Source organism: Amaranthus tricolor, chromosome 16, assembly GCF_026212465.1.
Source record: "Amaranthus tricolor cultivar Red isolate AtriRed21 chromosome 16, ASM2621246v1, whole genome shotgun sequence".
NCBI lineage: Eukaryota > Viridiplantae > Streptophyta > Magnoliopsida > Caryophyllales > Amaranthaceae > Amaranthus > Amaranthus tricolor.
The window spans coordinates 1,149,830-1,170,046 of record NC_080062.1 but is presented as its reverse complement, the minus strand read 5'-3'; the positions used below and the strand labels follow the sequence as shown (position 1 = coordinate 1,170,046).

The 20,217-nt window shown below is 29.0% G+C and overlaps 1 pseudogene; it reads right to left on the bottom strand.

Annotated features, from left to right (window-relative positions):
* Window positions 1-13,675: 13,675 nt before the first annotated feature.
* Window positions 13,676-19,101, bottom strand: LOC130802224 (probable receptor-like protein kinase At5g38990; annotated as a pseudogene).
* Window positions 19,102-20,217: the final 1,116 nt, after the last annotated feature.

Genomic DNA, 20,217 nt, shown 5'->3' with positions numbered 1-20,217 from the left:
GGGTAGTAGTTGAAACACAAGCAAATAAAAAATTCTACCGACAATTATTTAGCATAATAAAAAATTTGAAAATAAATATTTATATTGTAAAAGTAATAATTTGCAAATTACAGCTTTAAAGTTTAAATTTTTTACGAATCACAATTACTAAAGTATCAATGTTTATAGCTTTCAGACCGGTCAAATCACAGAAATCCGACCATTTTAACCTAAAATAGACGTGATCAAACACCGGGCTGGGCGGAAAAAACAGCCCATTGATGCGGGCGGGCCTAAAAGTTCTTGCCCAAACTCGTAATATGCGGGCTTGCGGGCCTATGTTATATATTATTTATACATAATTAAAAATAAAAATTACAAATAATTGAAATAAACAAATACAATTGTTACATATTATACATAATTTAAAACACAAATTACAAATAATTCAAATAAACAAATACAAAATAATCAAATTATGTAACTAATTAGTGATTTGACAATCGTCATCTTCACGATCTACCTCTTCTTCCTCCTCTTCAACATTAAAAATAGTAAACCGACCTTGATGCAATATGAAAAAAAATTGTTAGCATATGAAATAATCAAAATATGTAACTAATTGGACCAACTTAGCTCCTTTCGAATCGGGCCGGGCCGGCCAGCGGGCCAAACACCAATCCCTAACCCGTCCAAAAAAATTTGGGCCACTTATTTTCTGCCCAAACCCGCCCATCGGGCTATATTTTGGTACCCAAACCCTTACTTTTTCGAGCCGGGTCGGGCCGGCCGCCCATGATAAGGTCTAACCTAAAACTTTGGACCCCTAACATAATTAGAATTTGTGATTTGACTTGAACATTGTAAACATTGATACTTTAATAACTATAATTCGAATAAAAAATATTAAAATCGTAATTAAAAAAAACTTGATATAATTCGCAAATTATATTTTATATTATCATTTTTTTAAATCTATTAATTTTTGCCATTACGTGAATGGTCCATTTCTTCCTTTTTAACTTTGTTTTATTGATGTTATGATTGGTGGTGAGGGGTGGAAACGACGAAGAGATCAAAATTGTGTTTAATGTTGTCATTTGAAGGTTTGTATTTGTATATGATTTAGGCTTAATTAATTTACAAATTACACATATAAAAGAGATTAATTAAATTGAGTTAGTTTAATAAAAACTTTGCACTATTTTTCCGGGTCCATTTGCCTTTTTTGTTAGTGAATAATTATGATGTATCAATTTAGAGAAATTCTTGTATAAGAGTGTCTTACACTGAAACATGTCTATATAAAGAGTTAATTTGTAATAAACTAATTGTTTGAAGAAAAAATAAATGTTTAAATTAATTTAATTTAGTTATGATATTTATTTAACAACAAAACTATCTTAAATGAAAATGCAAAAGTTCTTGTGAGAGACCATCTCTAATTGGGCCGGATTATTATATATTTTTTAAAATATTATAAGTAGGCATTAAGAATAATATAAGTAAACATTTAAGATATTGAAAATAGACATTAAGGATACGGTAAGTAAACATTAATGATAATAATATAAGTAGACATTATGAATACGGTAAGTAGGTATTAATCTTTAATGAACTGGGTTTGAGATACGTCTCTAAAAGACTAGCTAATGAAAATATATGATCAATTTATTGTTGAGAAATGTGATTTGTGAATATTATCATGGATATATAGTAGAAGTATTTGACAATTTTAGCAATACTTTCTCAAAAAAAATAAAAATAAATAAAAGAGATAGTAGAAGATACTATGAATAACAATACTCCATTATATTCTAAATATCCACCAAAAGAGAGATTTATCAAGGGGTCAGGTGAAATTAGATAACAAATTGAATCTTATTCTTGTACAAACAAAAATTGTTTTCCTAATCCGTCTTTTAGAGCAAACTCAACAAAATTATATATAAAAAAAAAGAAATTAGCATAATTTAAAAATAAGTTCTGACATAGCATACATCAATCTTAATATTTCTTTATTTATAATTTTACTCTTAAAATGAAAAGATGTACACTATGCTACTATGGACTAAATTTAAACAAGTCTTTTACCATTAAGTAGAGGTGTTCAAAACAAATTCAATACTTTGAAATTTACTCGATCTTGTAATTGAACTTGATTTGATCAAAGATATAAAATATATTAACAATTATGTAAACACATACAAGGATATATATATATATATATATATATATATATATATATATATATATATATATATATATATATATATATATATATATATATATATATATATATATATATATATATATATATATATATATATATATATATATATATATATATATATAAGAACTAATTTTGAAACAATTCGAAACATTTGACCTAAAAATCGATCCGATGACCCGAATAAACATCTCAACCGCTAACTAGAGATACTCGGCGGACATCTACGGTAAGCATTGCACCTTCCATTCATATGACACAAGATTTTAATTCTCACCTCATAATAAAATATTTAATAATTTTAGTTATTTCACAAATTCCTTAACATGTTATGTTCAATTATAATATTTTTTTTATATATTTTTCCTTATGAGTAAATGATACGCCATATTTTCTAATGGAGGGCCCCACACTGGAATATGTTAGACCCATTTATAGTATACTCTATTGGGTGCGGCATGGTTGTAATTAATTATATTACTGAAAATAAACCCGACCATTTTAATTCAATTTTAATGTGATTTTGAAACTTAATTAACAATTATGTGTAAATTAATATGAAATTAACATTTAATTTTAATCCAATCTAAATATATGACACGAAATCAACTCAATGATAGCAATGAACTTAACAGTGCTAACTTTACCTTTATCTTTTGTTTGTATTAATTAAGTTATTAATCATAGGCGTAACTGAGCTGTTATTTGTTATTAGTAATTTGTGATCAAGTTATTAATCATAATTTAATTAAGTTAGTAATCAATTATTAGTAGTTTTCATAATTTGTAATCAATAATCTGTTGTTCGTTGTTTGTAGCATATCACATGCAAGCTAGCTAAGGATTTCTCTCTCTTTTTTATGTTGGGCGACTTGTATGTAAATAATAATAGATACTTTAACATGCACAAATTCTGATATGATGTTAAATTTGGGTATGTATCCCAAGAATTGAAAGGAAAAACAAAAACTTCTTAAATAGAGCAAAGATGGATAGGATATTATGAATTTACCGAGAATGATGAAGATGCTCTTGAATTTGGTTAGACAGTGTTCACGTCCTACAACGTGCAACCAAGATTTTTGTGGTATAAACATATGGCCCAATCACCCTCATTGTCAAGTAGACTAACTTAGGCGCCGTAAATGATAGTGTTGTAACTGTGTAATTGATGTTTGTGGTTTCGTTGTAGATCGATGAGAAGTAGTTGTGACCATTACTCATCAAGTACAACAACACTAAAATAATATTAATCGAAATCAAAGTTACTAACCATTTTTATTCACTGTACATTATTTCTTCAAATATAAGCAAATATTTATTAAATCTAATTAATAAGTTTTTATCAGAAAATAATTCAAAAGTGTAATTATTCACAATGGAAAGGTGAAAGGATGGATTATTAATATTAATTTTTTCTATTTATATTAAGTCTAATTAATCATTTTTTATCAATTTCTACCACATAACTAAAGTTGTGCAATGGACTGAGGGCTCTTTGGGGCCCGAATTTTAGTGTTAAATGGATTGAGCTTTAAATGAACCCTTTATTTAAATAAAAATAGAACAAGCTAATAATGGGCTATGAATTATTCTTGCCAACAATCAACATATTGTACATTTCTTAAACAACTAATTTTGCGAGTGACCGTCTCAATATGAGATCAATAGTCCAATAGTCCAATCAGCCTAATTATATTTTTTTCCAATAGACCAATAGTAATTAATCTATTTCAGTTTATAATTGATTTCTTTTATAAGTTATAACTGATTATTTAATTGCTCATTTTATATATAATTGATCACTTCAAGGTCTAAATTGATCACTTTAACATTGAAATTGAAGACTTTAAAAAAATTGACTCATTTAGAGATATAAACTTGTATGAAGAAATTGATCACTTTAATGTAAAAATTGATCACTTTTAATCAAAATTGAATTTTTTTATTAATATCTTTTAAAAGTTGTAACTGATCATTTAAAGAATCACTTTATATATAATTGAGCTCTTTAAAGTTTTACTTTAAGGTATAAACTAGTACGTAGAAATTGATCAGTTTAATGTCAAAATTGATCACTTTTAGTTCATAATTTAATTTTTTTATATTTTAATTGATTTATTTAAGATTTACTTTAAGTAGAAATTGATATCTTTAAAGTCAAAATTGAATTTTTATTCTTTAATTTTTGAAATTTAGATCACTTTTGGTTTTCAATTTTTGGCTTTTGGACCGGTATATATATGGAAGGTCCCTTGAATAAGTTTTTGCGTTCCTTAAATAATCGTAATTAGTTGTTTTGATATTAGTTTAGGAACACATATTATGTAATTATTATATCACTTGAATAAGGGATTTTTTTGTACTATATATATTTACCCTTTGTCATTAATGAGAATTATTAATCGTCTTCCACAAAACCTAATATATTATGATATATTATTATAGATTTATAATCATTAATTGTTTAAATATTATTGACAAAAACAAGTAATTAAGTTATAATGCATTTTAATACTCAATTTGATGACATGTCTATATCAATGAAAATTTGTAAAAAAAAAATTATAAACAAGTCAGATCGCGTCGAGAGGCCCTCGCACACGTTCATAAATTCCACCAATTATTTTACTTCAACCCAAATTTTGTAGAAATATTGAACTATTAACAATTTGAATTTGTAGTTACGACCCGTTGGTTGTTGGTACCAAATAGTAGTAATAAAAATTAAACTTATTACAATTTACCATGTTTTTAGCATATTCACTTAATTAAGTTTTGTTAGTATGACAGAGAATGACCCAAACGATTGTTTTGGATCTGGTTAAGAAATAATCATAATACGTGCCATAATGCTAATTAAGGGTGTTTAAAATCGTATACCGAATCGATTCGGATTCAAAAATCTACTTTTCTAATAATGAAAATCATGATTTGGTTTGTTCCGATTCGGATTAAAATGGATTTCTAGATTTCATATATTTGATTTATCGAATCGGATACTGGATATTCGATTTTATTTTATTTTTATTTTTTTGCCTTTTTAAAAAAATTTTGCGATTTTTACACATAAATATTTAAACTCATTTCGCTTTCTTTCTTTAATGAAACTTATTATTTAATGTTTGAAAAAAAATCATTTTGAAAATATGGTTAGATTTTCAAAAGTCTAATTTAATTAACATAAATTAATTATGTAACTTAGTTGTACCGGTGAATTATAAATATTAGTATACTCAATAATATAATCAAAGTTATATATATATATATATATATATATATATATATATATATATATATATATATATATATATATATATATATATATATATATATATATATATATATATAATTAAAAATCAGATATCCTTTTAGTAAATACTCCGATTCGGATCCGGAATATCTGCCTTGGCAGTGTTGATGGTGGTCGTATGTAACGGTGTGAGGATGAACTCTAGATCGCTCTGCCATTCGTCAAAACTTCCATCATCGGTGGGCTGAGTGGAATGTTTTGGTAGGCCAAAGTTGATGAATATGTGATCGGGTGGGAAGTAATATGGGGTTAATAGTTGGGAGGAGGAAGAAAAAGAAAGAAAGAAGTAAGGGGAGCGCGTGTGGATGAATTAGAGTGTGATAATGGTTGCAATTGGTGGTGAAGGCGAAGCCCTCTAGCCTTGGCTCGCGCTTGGTGGAAGCACTCTTAGTGATGACGGAGGTGGGTGAAGGTTCTCAGCAATGATGATGGCTTGTGTGTTGCAAAAAATTTGTAAAATTGTAGGGAAATCAGTAAAATGATGGATCATTTTAAGTAGTTTTTCTTATAAAAATTCAAATTATAAGAAATATTCCCTTTGTTTATCAAAAAACTTTTATTTGTTATTTTTGAATATTTTATTTGTTGTTTTCATAATGAATATTTCTATTTGTATCACAAATTTGGACATTTTTAAATAATCCTTATTTTTAATATTTTAATAATACATATGGTCCCCACATATTTTTCATTAATTTAATTTTAATATATTTATATTATTTATGGTCCCCACATATTATTAACTAATTTTATTGAAATATTTTTTTGTTAGTTGTGGTCTCCATATTTTTCCACTAACTTTCTTTTAATAATTTTTAAATGTTTATGGTCCTATTTTCCTTCAATCAAATTTATTATTTAATAAAATAATATATTCAAAAAGTAAAGATTTTATTTTTTCTAATTCTCGTAAACATTACTTGTGAAAACTTTTATTAAGGAATGGAAAGAATACATGTCATATGTATCGTGACAAATGTAATAGGATTACACATTGATACTCCATATTTTAACTTTTTTATATCCATTAAAAATCATGAGTAGCATTTTTTATCTCTTTATACATGGAATATTTGAAAAGTATCCAACAATATAAAATAGAGGGAGTAATATACAAATAATTATAGTAGTACTATTATTACTTTTTATAATTATATCTATTTCATATTAAAAATAATTTTTTTATCAAAAGGAAACATTTTTCTTTGTTATTTAGTTAAGAAAAAATTACCGTGAATAATATAAATTTTAATTAATTTTCCTATAATAATACGAACTTTTGATTAACCTTAAATAATACCAACTTTGGCATACGTTTTCCCATACCATTCAAATTCACATGCAACCTGTAAAACAGGTAATTCTACCCTAGAAAAAAGATAATTTTATTTAAAGAAAAATAATTTCCAATCCCCTCTTTAATCTCCACCTGTGCACCACCCCCTCCCCCTCCCCTGCGACGGCGCCCCCACCCAACGAGGCTCAGCAACTCATATCTGCAACACCAATTTAATAATGGTGGTCAATTTTAATGGTCGAATTTGGTAGTGGAAAAGTAGATTAAAGATTATGTTGGTTTGAATTTGGGATGGTTATGGTGGTGATTCACATTTAGGGTGGGTGGTTATGGTGGTTGTTTGTGGAGGTTGCGTCAGGGAAAGGAGGTGAGGAAGGCTGCACAGGGCGCTGTTTATGGGAGGCTGATTGGTGGTGGTGGAGTGGAGGGAAGGGTTTGATGGTGGTTGAGAATAGAGGGGGATAGGGGCTGCGCAAAGGATGGGGAGTTGGATTTGGTGGTGGATTTTGATGAAGATGGTGGTGGCTGGAAGTGGGGAATGGGAGTGACAGTGAGCGGGGAACGGTGGTAGTTGTGGCCTGTGGGGGATGGAGGCTGGAGGTTTGGCTAGGGATAGGGAAGGGGTACGGTGAAGATTAGGAATTCATGTTCTTTACTTTTTTTTTTTCCCTTTTTTTGTACTTTTTATTTTATTTTTTGTATTTTCTTTTTTTTTTTGAGCAACTTAACCTACAATTGTAGGTTAATAATAGGTTAAAGATGCTCCAGGGAAATTCATATTAAAGTTTGTATTATTTAGGGTTAATCGAAAGTTCGTATTATTGCAGGAAAATCAGTAAAAGTTTATATTATACACGGTTATTTTTTCTTAATATTATTACTAACATTAATAATATGTTGATGCTAATTACAATAATACTTCCTCCTTTCTTAAATACTAGTTACATAACGGTTTTTGACACTATTCATCATTCAAGTTTATTTTATATATTGCGGCTAATGTGTAAAAAAAAATATTGTCAGGTGAGATCTTGTTTGAATCTTCTAATTACATAGTTTCATAATATTAATTTTTTTATATTTTTTAGATGTGTATAGTTCAATATATAAATGATCAAAATAACACATTAAATTATATAAAAAGTCAAATATAACAAGTATAGCGGAACAAAGAAAGTACTATATACTAAAACTAATACTGTTAACAATATAATAATTTGAATACTAATGATCCTAATGACATACGGTAGGGTTTATGCCATTCTACCTCAGCCAAACTTTAATTGTTCGATTCTTCTCTCACCATTTTAAATTTTTTTATTAAAAGCATGCTTGCATTTGTGTAAATATTTAAGAAGAGAAGAAAAGTCAAATTATGAAAACAAAAAAGATGATAATATGATACGAGGATAATGGAAGGTTATCATTTCATTTTGGGGACAAATATTCAATATGTTTTACCCTCAAAATAAAAGGATTAATTTTTCAATTTGTCTTTCTCCATCCACCGCTTTATAACCATTTATTACATTGAGGACAATTATACATCTTTTCATTTTATGCTCTAACAATACTCTCTTTTAATTTAATACTTATTCCCCCATAAATATTTACATTGTATAAAAACCTAGTATTGTAAATACAAAATCATGCACATAGGCCCAATCAAGGATTGGTTTGGGGTATATTATATGACTCGTAACTCTATATGTTTTACATTAAAAATTAAAAATTAAAAATTACCCTTGTATTTTTATTTTTAATATATTAACAAAAATTTTCAAGTTGGATCTTACTTGATTAGTTTTAATGTAAATTTTATTAATATTAATTTTTTATAATTTTTATTATCCATAATTTTAGACATTATGAATTAAAACAATACATTGAATAGTGTGTATAATCACATAGGCACTCAAAAGAGATAGAGGAAGTATGTTTTTTGATGATTAGCCTTTAAGTAAATTTAGTCGTTTTTGATGACTCATTATACTAGTATAAGGTGTGCAAAGCTCATCTGTATATATACGTGGATCCAACTCAATTTTCATTTTATTTACTCCTTATTCTTATCAGATGATTTATTTTTTTTTTTTCATACTATTCACCAATTATTCTAGTTTATATTTTATTCTCACACAAATTGTTGTGTGACACGGTCTTATTGTGAGACGTTCTTCAATCATGAGTTGAATAACTCAATTTACAATTTTTAATAAATAAGCTTCTTGTTTTGATATCGTTTCACCGAGAACCGGTCTTTCACAAGAGTAGCTATTATTCTCAATATATTAATAAGTGTATGTGATCTTATTTGATTCGTCTCAATGTATATTTTATTATCATTAACTTTTTATAATATTTAACAAACACTTTTCGACACATTAAAAATTAAAATGATGATCATTAACTTTTTATAATTCTCATATTAATAAGTGTATGGTTCTCGCTTCTCTCGGGATTCTTGTACAACAAGTGATCTCGAAGAGTGCCACGTGGCATATACTCGTAAACTATGATCGTTTCACCGTGTTCGTCACAATATCCGATCAAGGACACCTAATGTACGTGACGTAGTCTCGATAGCATCTCCATTTTTGTTTCAAACTCGCGAGCGCCTTGCTTCGATGTTATCGTAAGACGTGGCCACAATAGTGGCTCCATCATCTATTAAACCCTTGTAAACTTTACTGAACCCACCGGTTCCTATGATCAAATCGTCGTCGAAATCGTTCGTAGCAACCCTAACTTGCGCAAATGAGAAACGTCGACAAAGATCGGACGGCAAAGAAGAAATCACACTAGCGTTAGTTGCATTAGATCCAAAATCATCCAACGGCAAAATCCACTTTTGCTTGCTAGTATCATCTTTGCTCATTGTTTTCATGAATTTCTGTTTCTTCTTTTTTCTTCAGAAAATGATTATGAAATATATTAATGATATGAGTGTGACTACTAGAATAGCACCAAGGATTCATCCGATAATGGGTATTAAATGATGAAATATATTTATGCTTAACCTTTAATTAAATTTAGTAGCCTTGGGTTGAATTTTAGATATTTGTGTGCGGAAGTAACTCAACGTCATAACTCATATTTATTTGTGATATGTTATAAAATTTAATATTAATAAATTTTAAATTAATTAACTTTTTTAGAACCTAAACAGTCACGAATTATCTTCCGTTGTTTGCCATCTTGCAATAAATAACCGAAGTTTTTATAAAGCATTATGATCAATGAATTAAGCAAAACAGTTTTTTAGCGTAGAAGAAAATTCAACATAACTTAATGAAAATTGTTCTTATTTACTTTAGGGCCATTATAGATTATGAAATAGAAAATTAATAAAAAGTTGGTCAAATTTAAGTGTTGATATTGACTCTTGATATTTAGTAATGACGCCTATTCAATTTGATTGATCATTCTCAAGTCACCTTTTGTTACTTAGCCCTAGTGACGTTACTTTCTATCCCTATAATGGGCAAGAGGGGCCTGTGCCCCGGCCCCATTCTGAAAATTGAAAAAACGATGCTTTAATATTTAATAGTTAGGGGTTTATAATAATATATTTAGTAATTAAAGACACATTATTAATATTTTGTTGGTCAATTTTGATGGTCGAATTTGGCAGTGGAAAGGTAGATTAAAGATTATGTTGGTTTGAATTTGGGATGGTTATGGTGGTGGTTCACATTTAGGGTGGGTGGTTATGGTGGTTGTTTGTGGAGGTCGCGTCAGGGGAAAGGAGGTGAGGAAGGCTGCACAGGGCGCTGTTTATGGGAAGCCGATTGGTGGTGGTGGAGTGGAGGGAAGGGTTTGATGGTGGTTGAGAATAGAGGGGGATAGAGGCTGCGCAAAGGATGGGGAGTTGAATTTGGTGGTGGATTTTGATGAAGATGGCGGTGGCTGGAAGTGGATAGGGAATGGGAGTGACAGTGAGCGGGAAACGATGGTAGTTGTGACCTGTGGGGGATGGGAGCTGGAGGTTGGGCTAGGGATAGGGAAGGGGTACGGTGAGGATTAGGAATTCATGTTCTTTATTATTTTTTTTTTTCCATTTTTTTGTACTTTTTATTTTATTTTTTGTATTTTATTTTTTTTTTTGAGCAACTTAACCTACAATTGTAGGTTAATAATAGGTCAAAGATGCTCTAGGGAAATTCATATTAAAGTTTGTATTATTTAGGGTTAATCGAAAGTTCGTATTATTGCAGGAAAATCAGTAAAAATTCGTATTATTCACGGTTATTTTTTCTTAATATTATTACTAACATTAATAATATGTTGATGCTAATTACAGTAATACTTCCTCCATTCTGAAATACTAGTTACATAATGGTTTATGACACTATTCCTCATTCAAGTTTATTTTATATATTGCGGTTAATGTGTAAAAACATATATTGTCAAGTGAGATCTTGTTTGAATCGTCTAATCGCATAGTTTCATAATATTTTTTTTTATATTTTTTAGTTGTATATAGTTCAATATATAAATGATCAAAATAACACATTGATTTGTATAAAAAGTCAAATATAACAAGTATAGGGGAACAGAGGAAGTACTATATACTAAAACTAATACTGTTAACAATATAATAATTTGAATACTAATGATCCTAATGACATACGGTAGGGTTTATGCCATTCTACCTCAGCCAAACTTTAATTGTTCGATTCTTCTCTCACCAATTGATAAGCAACCTTTTGGAGAATTTAGCTAAGGGTTTATGCAATAACACTTAGATTACATCTATTGTTTATAAAGTTAACATCAAGCTAAGGGTCACCATTAAAAAAGGTGTTGAAGCTAAATTTTTAATTTAAAAGCATGCTTGTATCTGTGTGAATATTTAAGAAGAGAAGAAAAGTCAAGTTATGAAAATAAAAAAGATGATAATACGATACGAGGATAATAGAAGATTATCATTTTATAAATACAAAATCATGCACATAGGCCAAATCAAGGATTGGTTTGGGGTATATTATATGACTCCTAACTCTATATGTTTTATATTAAAAATTAAAAATTACTCTTAACTTGTATTTTTATTTTTAATATATCAGCAAAAATTTTACATATTGGATCTTACTTGATTAGTCTTAATGTAAATTTTATTAATATCAATAATTTATAATTTTTATTATCCATAATTTTAGATATTATGAATTAAAACGATACATTGAATAGTGTGTATAGACAAATAGGCACTCAAAAGAGATGGACGAAGTATGTTTTTTGCTTATTAGCCTTTAAGTAAATTTAGTCGTTTTTGATGACTCATTATACTAGTATAAGGTGTGCAAAGCTCATCTGTTTATATACGTGGATCCAATTCAATTGTCATTTTTTTTACTCCTTCCTATTCTTATCATATGATTTATTTATTTTTTTTCATACTATTTACCAATTATTCTAGTTTATATTTTATTCTCACACAAGTTGTTGTGTGACACGGTCTTATTATGAGACGTTCTTCAATCATGAGTTGAGTAACTCAATTTACAATTTTTAATAAATAAGCTTCTTGTTTTGAGATCGTTTCATCGAGAGCCGGTCTTTCACAAGAGTAGCTATTATTCTCAATATATTAATAAGTGTATGTGATCTTGTTTGATTCGTCTCAATATATATTTTATTATCATTAACTTTTTATAATTTTTGACAAACACATTTCGACACATTAAAAATTAAAATGATGTATAAAAAATGTGAAAAACCATATGAGGTATTATTACATTAGAATAAAAAAGGTTATAATACTTCAAACAATTCAAAACAAATAGATTTTTATTTAAATAAATTAGTTCATAGCCTAGGCAGGTCCAACCATGGACTCCTAATTTGCCATCTTCCAATAGAAACCAAAAGCTATGATCAATCAATTTATCAAAATGGTTTTTAGCATAGAAGAAAATTCAACTTTATGAAATTTGTTCTTATTTTGCACAACTTTAAGGGTCAATTCTCAAGTCTCAATTCCCAAGTCTCAAGTCTCAAGTCTCATTTTGCCGCTCACCAATTGACTTGGTCCAATTTGTCTACTTAGTATACAAGTTTCTCCCAAAAGTATTCTCACTTTTATCGCTATATTTTCTTTTATTCTTGTAATTTTTGTTTTTAGATTTTTAATGTAAATATAAAACTTAAATAAATTTAATTGTAAATTTTTAAAAGTTATAATAAATAATGTTTAAAAGATATATATCGAGATGAATTTATCAATATTTAAATATGAATATGTTTTTTTATATAAATTAATGAGAATTATTAATTAAAATTTGATATAAAATTTTATAATTTTATTTGAGAAGAGTAAAAAAGAATTTTGTTATGTATGTATGTGGCAAAGTAGAAAAAAACTAGACTTTTATAAATTGCTAATTTTTGCTCTCTTCTCTCTCTTTTTTTCTCTCAAAAAATTCTAACCTTCATTGTAAATTTTGGGGCTACTATTTAACATTAGAATGAAGATGATAAAGGAAAGACTTTACTATTGGATCTCCTTTAAAATGATCATGACTTTTTTTATATACTCCCTCGTATTCAACTTACTTGTCCTATTTACCTTTTTTACACTTGTCGAGACAACATTTTAACTTTTAATATCGTTAATTGTGCATAATTAAAAATTATGAAAAGTTGATATTAATAACCATTGTATTGAAACGAATGAAATAAAATCACGCTTGACTATATTTTAAGTTAAAGATTATGAAAAAAAATACAAATTAAGAGTGATTAGTGAATAGTAATCAAAAAGTAATTGGGACAAGTAGGATGAGTAGGAGGGAGTAAAAGTTTGTTTGATAAAAATTATTATGTATTTTATCGATTGTTACTCTGTTGTAGATGTCGTATGATATTTTTATCAATAAATTATTAGATTTTCTTAAAAAAAAAATTTACAAAAAAGATATATTTTCTTATTTCTTTTACATACTCTTGTAAGAGAAATAAAAATCTTATATTCTCGTGTCGTATGAAACACATATTATAGAGAAATCGTCTCATACAACAATTTGTACGAGTCATCTGGCTTTTGGGTCGATAATCTCAGAAAAAACCGAACCAGACTTCATATCAATTATGGGTGACTCCGATGAATTAATAAATGTAGTAGTTCTACTATCCAATAACTTTTTTGTGCCCATATCAACCATGTTAGTATCAGAAAAATCATCATTTAATGTGGTCGATTCATTATCAATATACATTGAACCTAATGCATTTGCCCCATCAAGTTTAAAACTTATCGTAGAATCTGAAATTTCTCCTTGAGGATCATCACTTAAATTGTTTTGCATAATTTTCTCCGCGGTTTCTTGTAGTTGTATGGCAAATTCAATGCCCCAAACTACGTCCCCCATCGAAGGACGATCACTTCCATGTTCTCGTATACACAATTCTGCCACTTCTCCAAATTTTCTTAGACATTCGGGTGCAATTTGCCCTGTTAGATTTGGATCGACAATTGTGTGGAGGGTTTTATTTTTGTAGTTATAACGAGCCCACACGGCTAAGTTCACTTGTTGCTTGGGTAGATTAGGGTTCATCGCAACTCGAGCACATAAAACCTCGAACAACAAAACTCCAAAGGAGTATACATCTGATTTCTCTGTCAATTGTTGACGTCGATAGTACTCTGGATCTAAATATCCAACACTACCTTTAACAGCGGTACTAACATGGGTAGGACCCATATCACCAGGAGTGGGTCCTACCTTTGAAAGGCCAAAGTCTGAGACTTTGGCTGTCCACTTATCATCAAGAAGAATATTCGTAGACTTGACATCTCGATGAATAATCAATTGTTTAGCTCCCGTGTGAAGATAGTGCAAACCGCGAGCTGATCCAAGACAAATCATAAGTCGTTGCTTCCACGACAATGGTGTATGGTTCTCACTTCTCTCGGGATTCTTGTACAACAAGTGATCTCGAAGAGTGCCACGTGGCATATACTCGTAAACTATGATCATTTCACCGTGTTCGTCACAATATCCAATTAAGGACACCAAATGTACGTGACGTAGTCTCGATAGCATCTCGATTTCTGTTTCAAACTCGCGAGCGCCTTGCTTTGATGTTGTCGTAAGACGTTTTATGGCCACAATAGTGGCTCCATCATCTATTGAACCCTTGTAAACTTTACCGAACCCACCGGTTCCTATGATCAAATCGTCGTCGAAATCGTTCGTAGCAACCCTAACTTGCGCAAATGAGAAACGTCGACAAAGATCGGATGGCAGAGAAGAAATCACACTAGCGCTAGTTGCATTAGATCCAGAATCATCCAACGGCGAAATCCACTTAAGCTTGCTAGTATCATCTTTGCTCATTGTTTTCATGAATTTTTGTTTCTCCTTTTTTCTTCGGAAAATGATTATGAAATATATTGATGATATGAGTGCGACTACTAGAATAGCACTAAGGATTCCTCCGATAATCGATATTAAATGATGAGAACTATTCGACGATCGATTATTGCCTTGTAAAGATGTTAAATTCATAGGGATCTTAGGATTTGGTGCGGCAAGAGAACCATTTGAAGAGTTCAACTTGAAAATCTCCAATCCATTGAGCAAGAGATCGTCATATCTGGAAAAACAAGACAAAAGCTTCAACTTCAATGCAAATTTGAAAAAGTCATTAATTAAAGTATTTTTGGAAGGAAAATATTCTTGCTATCAATCAAATAATTACTCTATATGCTCTTTTGAAATTGCAATAATGAATCATATATAATACAAAGACTAAGAAACTGTAAAGTCATTTATATTGCATAAATCTGGATTAAATTTAAAGTAAGGAAAAATTTATATATGACAAAATTTTCCGTGGTGGGACCACTTCCATAAAATAAAATGTGGCAAGAAAAATAAACAAACTAAAAAAAAGAAATTCTTTATTTTAAAAAAAAATAGAGGAATGGGCTTCAGGTAAAAACAGTTGGAAAAGTAAACTTCACGTAAAATTGCTATCTTAAATAGCGATTTTAAACCCATATTGGCTAAAAATGTAAGTTTTTGGGTCAAAAGATTAAAAAAACACACGGCGAAGTTTGACTTGGTTAAAATATATGCAAATGTATTGTAGAAAGTCTTTCCATTCATTCTTGTGATAGGCGTTCAATTTTTAACCCAGGGGAAAATCAATGCTTGACTCCTAGCCTCCTATGCAGGGGCCGGATTCTCGATTTCTTACCCATAAAAAACAATGATTAACTTACATTGCGTTAGGGTTGGGTGTAAGTGTCACTGAAAGAAGACCTCTCGTTTCGACACTAGCTTTGTTGGTACCACTACCTTCAAAGAGCGTAACAATATCTCGATACATTGGAATGAAAATGCCACCAGTTAGCGTAAAAACATCAATATCATGTGCACCCATTTGATTGTTGATACTAACGTGGAAAACTCTTTGGCCAGTGTTGTTGATTTTGGAATCTAACTCGCAAAAATGGAGCCTCACAAGATAATTAAATCCAACATCGACCTCGAACAACCATGTCAAATTTTGGTTTTTCTTCAATTCTCCAACATATGGTCCCATCTCCCTCATTGTCAAGTACACTAATTCTGGCGCCGTATACGATGGTGTTGCAACTGTATAATTGATTCTGGCATCGTCGTAGATGTTTGTGTAGTTTAGACCATAACTAATCATGTACAACATAAAAATAAAATTAATCAATTTACCATCATATACGATAGATTCCACTTAGGACTGGATTTGTGGGTTCGTGACTGACAAATCATACCTACACCCCATCTGAAGACAGGGCAAGAGGGATACGGTCAAAGCGACGCTCAAATAAAAAGAGCACTGCAAAGAAAGAGACCAATGAAACCAAATACAATAGCAAAGTTACATGTGCTCAACACAAGCTAAGGTACAACTCAATATAATCAATAAAAATAAATAAATATATATATATATATATATATATATATATATATATATATATATATATATATATATATATATATATATATATATATATATATATATATATATATATATATATATTATATAAATAATTCAAAATTAAGCACATAAAAGTAGTATAGTGCTATTATTCCGAATTTAAAATTGTATTTGCACTTTTAAATTATCACTTAATCATCTAATTAACCTTTTGGATAAATTGAGTACTTGATATGACTTCAAAAGGTCATGTTAAGAATTAGAATCTCATTCATCTAACGTTTAAAGTGGGATTATATACTTCAAATATACGGAAGACTTGTATTGCATGATGCACACTTGTAGCCTATAGTGAGAAGAGACGTGATTATACTTCTATATTGCATATTTCCTCAGTTTTTTTTTTTATGCTTTATAGAATAATTTTACATTGTTCTTTATTCTATAGTATCTTACATATTGCGATTATTATATGAGAAAAATATATAATCATTTGAGATCTTATTTTATTCGTCTCTCCACACATATCAATATAATATCATATTATTGTATTTTTAATTATGTTTAACTCGATCTTATAAACGCATTGAACTTAGCAAACACGGGAAGAAACAAGTATATATATACATATTAGTGTGTGATGTAGTAAACACATTCAAACTCTGCACACAAGTCAAAAATGTCACTGCTACAATCGACATATTGGTCAATAATATTTACCAAGAAATAAATACTTCAATTCCTATAAAATTTTTAATTTCTTAAACAATTAATAACTTAAAAAAATTCTTAGAAATTGTTTTTTTCTTTTTCTTTTGGTTGAATACTGAAAATGGAAATCATCACATAAGTATAGAGCTATGATGATTGTATTTTTATCCTTACTTAAAGAATTTTTTTATTTTTATATCATAAATTTCGAATAAAAATAACCTTTTTAATCTTATTTTAATATTTTAATAATAATCCTTAGAATTCTCACATATTTTCTAGCCACTAACTTTATTTTAACATTTGTAAATTTTTGATGATCCTTACATATTTATCATTAACTTTATAAAAATATTTTTTTTATTAATTATGCTCCTTATAATATTTTCAATGACTTTATTTCAATTTTTTAATAATTATATATGGTGCCTACTTTTTTTCGTTAAATTAAAATTATTATTTAATAAAATATTATATTTTTCTTATTTTCATTTATGTTCTTTATGGAAACTTGATAAGAAACGAAGAAAGTAATTGATAACTTTTTTTACTTGACACTAATAAATTAATTACTTCCTATGCTTTTTGGGAATTCAAAAGAATTTATATTTCCTGGTGACCCAAAATTATCTATCCACCACATAGTTTAAGTTTATCAGTGAAACAAAGAAAATTAGAAGACAATTGTCTAAAATTAAATTCAGGAAATTTGAAAAATATTGTTGAACTTACATCATGTAGTCATCGTCTCTACCGAACCAAGTCCGGCGAAGTCCAGAATCATCACGCGGCTCCACGATCGACCCACCAACGTTCAGCCGGATAATATTTTCCATAGCTATTGAATCCGAAAAATTAAACGGGTTATTCAAATAATCTTGAAACCCACCCGTAAGATATGGAACCATATTGGATGACGAACGGTTAACATACAACCCATCCGGCACAGATATAATCTCTAACCCGTTTATAAACCCAAACCCATCCGGGTTACTTGGTGAGAAAGTTAGGTTTATCGCCCTTTGCCCGTCTCCTTCGTCTAAAGAGATGTAAATCTCTCTTACAAGACCGTCTGGTGGTGTTGACGTGCGCGTTCGCATTAGTCGTAACAGCGAACGCGCTAAAATTGCGCAAAATATTGAACCCATTAATTGTGAGCGAAAGAAAAGACGATTTGGTGTCTATGATGTCGTAGGATATGGATAGGGGTGGAAAGTAGAGGCGGATTAGTTTGGGCCCCCACGTAGTAACAGGTATGGAATATGTTGTCGTGGCCCGAAATATTCGGGCCATATTATAGGGAGTTTTAGCCTCCACTGCTTTTGCAGTGGAGTTACTGGTGGGTTGTGGAGAATTTTTTGGTAGGCCAAAGTTGATGAGGAGGTGGTCGGGTGGTTTATATGGGGTTGTAATGGAATTTGTTGGTGTTGTGATGAAGAGGAAGGAAAGAAGTGTAAGGAGCATTTGAGGGTGAACGAATATTATTGGAGATTGGAGATAGAAAATTAAATGATTTTGGATAAAAGTATTTCTATCTAATCAATTTAAATTCAAAAATGTGATTTTTGAGGTGCATTATTTTGAGAGTAATAATTTTGTATAACACTAATATGTATGTTGACCGTTTACTTTATCTTCTACTTCTACATGACAAATTGGATACAAATATCAATTTGAGCACTTGAAAGTTATTATTCCAACTAAATTTGTCATTTTCTCTTTTGGTTTGGTGAATTAAAATTTGTTTAATTTTTATTTTTTTGTAATATTATAACATCACAAATTCTTTTGAGTGAGAAACGTTTTCTTTAAGAGAATATTTATGATTGGATCAACCCATAAAGGAAAATATAGTAAGAGTAATATTAAGTTTCAATGTACTGAATTTGAAAGACAATCTCTCAGGAGAATGGAGCCTGCGGTTACCACATAGTTTTTTTAAATTTTTATCGAAATGGTTATGGGCTTAAGGCTATGGTCATTAGCCCATATACCGCCCAAATTCGAAATCCGAAAGGAAGAGATAGTGGACAGATCAAACATGTTTTTTCTATCTAAATATTTAACTATTTCTCTCTTATTTCTCTGTAAAATATCAATTTACTTGTTTTTTTCTTTGATTAAATATAATGTTGGTTTAACAAGAATAAATTTGGTACTTCCTCTATTCTTTAAAATTTCTTGCAATTAGAAAATTACACTATTTATTTATTACTATTAATTTTTAATTTGTTTTAATTATTAAGTTAAAGCATAGTCAGGCGTGTTTTTATTTGATTTGTATCAATATAAAAATTATTAATATTAATTTTTTATAATTTTTCATTATAAATAATTAAAAATATTAAAAATTAAATTATATAAAAAATCAAATATTACAACTACTTTAAAACACAGAATTTACTGCTTATCAGAGAAATAAAAAAATAAAGCAGTGACCACTCACAAGTTGCATAAGACGTCAGTGTTATGTAGAACAAGTCAAGAATGGCATGAAAGTAAAGCTCAATTATTGAATAGTCAATAGACAAGGACATTAACATATGAATATGTATGTACAAAGTTTTAATAGACAATTAATTAATGAACTATCATTTTTTCATTTTGATAAAGCATTACTTAATTTGTGAAACTAACTTAATTAATTAAACAAGAAGATTCAACAAATTAAATAAATAAATAAATAAATAAATAAATATATATATATATATATATATATATATATATATATATATATATATTAACAATTTTATTATT